Here is a 5,989-nt window from a genome sequence, read left to right as displayed (position 1 = left end):
GTTCTATTGTTTTTTGCTTCACATATTTTGGAGCTCTTTTGTTTGGTGATACACATTTAGAATTGATATGTTTTCTTGGTGGATTGACTTTCATTATTATATAATGTTTCTTTTGGTCTTTGGTAATTTTCTTTGCTCTGAAGTATCCTTTATTGATATTTGTATAGCCAGTCCTGGTTTTCTTTGATTACTGCTTTCATGATGTATTTTTTCCTATCTAAAACAACTACATCTAATTAATTTTTTTAATTGAAAAATAATAATTGTATACATATAAAGGGTATTTTTCCACCTTTTTATTTTCAACCTAACCATATCACTATTTTGATGTTAGTTTCTTATAGACAGTGTATNCCCTCGGCGGGAGCGCAGCCGCACTCCCAAGCGGCTCACTGTAGCAGTGCGCCACCGGGCCGGCCCAGAAATGATTTTCTTTTACCCTAAGATATTGGTGCAGTAGTGTACTGACTGTTTTGTTAGAGATTCTTTTAAAGTCATAGAACTCCTTCATTACTCTGTGTAACTGGAATGATCTCCTTGAATTGAATGATTAGGGTTCTCTCTGTTAGGGTAGGCTAGCTTATGTTGTGGCAACAACGACCATCCAGATCTCACAGGCGTGGTCTGTTTTGCTGCAGGCCTAGGTGACTATTGGGAGAAGCTCACCTCAGCATTCCAAGATGCTTCCATCTTATATGGCATTTCCATCTAGCTTAGTCCTTTAAAGTTTCTTGGGGCAGGAGAAGAATGTATAGAATATTGCACATAGGTATATATACATCATTTCCACTTTCAGCCATTTAGCCATAAGTGGTCACATGGCCCCACCCAACTCCAAGGGCGCTGGGAAATGTGTTTGTGTGTCCAGGAAGGGTGGAGAACTGGATAGCACTAGTACTGTCTACCACTTTTACAGGTGGAAGGAAATGAACAAAGTCAAAGTCTGCAAGATTAGGTTTGGAACAGTCAGGACTTGATAGCTCCAGAGGGTCTCTGGACCAGGATTCTCTTGGAGTCTTGCTTTAGAATACTGCTAGAATGAATGAGTGAACTTCAGCTGTTCTTTTCTCTGTGTCACTCCAGTCAAGGTTCAGATTCCTGAGCAAGAGCCTTGATGGCTAAACTTAGGTTGTGGCCCTGCCCTTGATTGTACCAGACTGTGGGAGGAAAGATGTTTCTGAAGGGAGCTGGGGACTCTTCAGGTTTTGTATTTGGAGGACAGGATGCCTGGTTTGTCGTCCTATAGGCTAGGCACAGTGCAGGAAAGGTATTTCCGAAAGGAAGTTGAGTGGTGTTAGGAAGAGGAACTGGATGACTAGTGGCCAAAAAATGACAAATTTCATTTGCAGTTGACGTTTGTTGACGTCTAATTTAAAAAAAAAAATACAGGAAGTTGATAAAGTTTGTGTACCTAGTGCTTCCAAGCTTTTTAAATGACTGTAGAAGCTGTATGAGAAATCTGCTTATGCTTTTTATTTGCTTTTGCTGACTTCATTATCTTTTAGAGAAGGAATCCACCAGTTACAGGTTGTTTGTGTTTAGGCCTCAACAGGGAAGTGACAAGATAACAGTCCTTGCTTCTTCTCCCTGATTTAGTTATAGGAGTTTGGTGCCAATTACAGATACTAATTTCAATGTAGTTACCCAATTAACATGCAGAGATCTAGAGATAATGTTAAATGTTGATGTCCAGATGTCACCAAACAGAGCTCCTTACAGATGACCTTGCATGGACATTTTCAGAGTTATTAAATACAGAACAGAAGTTTATTCTCTTAACATGTTTACCATCTTTCTGCCCTGGTGGTATTGGCCCTTCTTTATCTGACCAGGGTGTCCACCCTCTTTTTGAACCAACACTTGTGAAAATGAGGGTTTGAAGTTTCAATTCTACAGATTTTACTCACCAAGCCTTAATCAGATATACAGGACCCAAAGGAATCTAAGATTTAATGCAAATGAATAGGACGTGGATTTTTTATTTTTATTTTTATTTATTTATTTATTTTTTATTTATTTATTTTTTTTTTAAAAGATGACCGGTAAGGGGATCTTAACCCTTGACTTGGTGTTGTCAACACCACGCTCAGCCAGCGAGCAAACCGGCCATCCCTATGTGGGATCTGAACCTGTGGCCTTGGTGTTATCAGCACCGCACTCTACCGAGTGAGCCACAGGCCGGCCCGGACGTGGATTTTTTAAAAAAGGAGATTATGAGGTTTACAATTTTCTTATTTTATGTGCCCTCACTGTTTGGGACATTTAAAGTGGTGTTCTAAGAAAGAAAAAGCCTAGGCAAAGTGATATCAATTGGAATTCTCTCTTCATCTGAGATTGTGGAATGCCTCTTATTTTAGGTGTTAGGGAAGAGTACTGAATAGTATATGATTTAAAGACTATGTTGTTGGTGCAATCACTGCTGCTGTATCTCCCATTAGGATAGTTAACTAGGGTTTAGAAATGTTCCTTTGGCCTAGTAAAACACTGACCATAATAGCAAATGGCTAATATTTTCTGGATCTGGAGCTTAATTCAGTTTCTATGTGTAGCTGTTAATTGTGTATCAATTAACATGGACATTTAACATCTATATTTTGAGGGCCAAGGGCAAGCAAATTATATCTGTAGAAGTGTGAGGACATTAATTTTATAATGGCAGAACTACCAAGCCTATGTGTTCTTTCTAATTCATCATCTTCCTGTATTTATGCTTCTGGCTTAAGAGACTCAGTCCAAGGCATATGGGAATGAAACACATTTGACCTTCTAATATCAATCAGATGACTTCAGGTAAAGTCAAAAAGGCCGGCCTGCCTCTACCTGGTCAAATTTGTTATATAATGCGCTTTGATTTCAAAGGATTAGTTTGGGAAATGGCAATACAGTCTTAAATTTTTATTTGCAGTGTTCATCCAACCAATCATGCCTGTGGTTGCAGAAGAATAGTTTCCATTAGGTTAATAGTGTAGATGTGCCTCAAAGCGTAGTGATATTGGAAATAAGACAACAAAATCCCCTCCATCATTTTTCTTTACTTTGAGTTTTCAAAAAATGCACACAATAGTAGCACAGTACCTGAATAACTATTCTATTTTTATCTTTTAGTTTCGATGTTAGAAGGCCAGTAGGATTTTTAGACACTATAGGAAAACATGTGGAAGAACAATATCTACATATGACTTGGATTTCTGAGTTTGCAGAACTAAATCTATTTTACCTTTTCGTTCTGTTTAGTATTGGCATTTTCAAATGCTCTTATACCTAGGCCAGTAAAAATGTTTTTTCTCCTTAGTATCTGTCATTTGTGTGTTACATTTGTTTATTATAGTTTTTTCTTTTTTAATATTAATATTTCCTTAAAATTTTAAGATAGCAAATAGAAAATTTATACAAGTGACTTTGCAGAGAACCTTTATCTGTTGAGTTCTGTTTAATGCTATCCACAGTTAACTTTTGCAAGTGAGATGTCAGGTTGCTGTGGCATTACTGGAATAAATTATATGATATGTGCTTATTTACAAGACACTGAGCTCCAAAGCAATTTTTATTATGCTGGAGGCAGTCCAGACAGTTTTATCACTTTAAGGGTCTGCAGCATTAAAATGTTTTAAATTTCCAGTGACGCTTACTGACACAAAATACCAGTGGATTATAAAATGGAGAAATGCTATAAATCCCTGCCACTAACTTTGTGAAGCAGAAAGCCAGATCTGAGTATGAATTTAGTATGAAGTTGACTTTTTTTAATTAAACTTTTCTTGAGATAGTTATAGATTCACATGCAATTGTAAGAAATAATACAGAGACATACTATGTGTACTTCATCTTGTTTTCCCCAATGGTAACATCTTGGAGAACTATAGTATAATATTACAACCAGAATACAAGGATCTCTCATATTGCCACTTCCCCTACCACATGTGCCAGCCCCCAACCCCCCATCTTATCTCTTCTCCATTTCCATACTTTTGTCATTTTGAGAAATTTGTATAAATAGAGTCATATGGTGTATAACCTTTTGGAGTTGGCTTTTTTTCATTTAGCATTATTTTCTGACAATTCATCTAGGTTGTTATGTATATCAATAGTTTTTTGTTGTTGGGTAGTATTCCATGGTATGGTTGTACCACAGATTGTTTAACCATTTGCCCATTGAAAGATATCTGGGCCATTTCCAGCTTTGAAAATACAAATAAAACGGCTATAAATATTTACTTACAGATTTTTGTGTGGACAAGTCTTCCTTTCTCTGGGATGAATGCTTAGGAGTATAATTATTGAGTCTTATAGTAAGGGTGTTTTGTTTTTTTCATTTTTTTTAACCGAAACATAATTGATTATACATGTTTGTGGGGTACAGAGTTGATTATAGGTATTTGTGTACAATATGGGATGCTCACATCAGGATAATTAGCATATTCATCATTGTGAAACGTAATTGTTCTTTGTGTGCATTAGCCAATTTCTCCTTAACCGTCCCCCTCACCTCTAGTAACCACAAATTTTTTCTCTCCTTCTAAAAGTTCAACATGTTATTGTGATTGCCTACCCTTCCTCCCTTCTCTTGGAAACTTCCAAACTGTCTTCCACACTGGCTGTACCATTTTTTTATTCTCACCAGCAATGTATGAGTGATCCAATTTGTCATCATCCTCAGAAGCCTTTGGTGGTGTCATTTTTTTTTTTTTTTTGGCTGCTGGCCAGTATGTTGTCACTATTTTTTATTTTTGCCTTTCTGATAGATGCATAGTGATATCATATTTTGATTTTAATCTGCATTTTCATAATTGCTAATTTTGTTGAACATCCTTTCATGTGCTTATATTCTCTTTGGTACAATGTCTCTGAGCTTTTGGTGTCAAGTCTACTGTTTACTTAGCTTTAGACACTGCAGACTTTATCCTATTGTTTTTCTAGAAGTTTTATAGTTTTATGTTTTACATTTAAGCCGGTGACCCTTTTGGAGTTAACTTTTTGTGTAAAGTGTCAGACTTAGGTTGAGGTTCACTTTTTGTTTTTCCTATAGATATCCAGTTGCTTCAGCACCATTTATTGAAAAGGTTGACTTTCCTTCATTGGATTGCCTTTGCATCTTTGTCAAAAATTAGTTAGCTGTACTTGTATGGAGCTATTTCTGTATTCTCTGTTGTGTTTCATTGATCTGTGTGTCTATCCCACCAACAGTGCCACACAGTCTTGATGACTGTAGCTATATATAATAAGTCTTGAAACCAGGTAGAATAATTTCAACCATTTTATTGTTCTTTTTCAAAATTGTTTTGACCATTCTAATCCTTTTGTCTTTTGATATAAATTTTGGAATAATCTTGTTTATCTACAAATGTTTTTCCAGGATTTTGATAGGAATTGCATTAAATCTATCAGTTTGGGGAGAATTGACATCTTTACTATTTTGAGTCTTCCTGTCTGAACATAGTATATTTCTCCATTTATTTAGATCTTTGATTTTATTAAACAGCATTGTGTAGTTTCAGCATACAAATCTAGTACACATTTTGTTAAATTTATACCTAAGTACTTATTTTTTTTTCAGTGATTAGAAATGTTTTAAATTTCAGTTTTCATGTGCTCATTGCTAATATATGGAAAAATTTTTTAAAAAAATGTTGATATTGTATCCTATGACCTTGCTGAGCTAACTCACTAGTTCCAGGAGTTTTTTCCTGTAGATCCCCTGGGATTGTTTTGGGTATGCAGTCATGTAATTTACAAATAATTGTCTATTTCATATTGGGTGAGTTGTGATAGTTTGTGTTTTTGGAGGAGTTGGTCCAGTTTGTCTGAATTGCCAAATTTATATGTTGTTCATAGTATTCCCTTATTATTCTTTTGATGTCTGCTCATTTTCTTTTCTTTTTCTTTTTCTTTTTTTTTTGTCTTTTTTCCGTGTCCGGCAACGGATCGCAACCCTCAGTGTTGCCCCCGTACCGGACCGGGGACCGGCAACGGGATTGCAACCCTCAGTGTT

The sequence above is a fragment of the Galeopterus variegatus genome, unplaced genomic scaffold (genome assembly GCF_000696425.1).
Source record: "Galeopterus variegatus unplaced genomic scaffold, G_variegatus-3.0.2 Scaffold2577, whole genome shotgun sequence".
Taxonomy (NCBI): domain Eukaryota; kingdom Metazoa; phylum Chordata; class Mammalia; order Dermoptera; family Cynocephalidae; genus Galeopterus; species Galeopterus variegatus.
Note: the sequence above shows the minus strand (reverse complement) of the source record.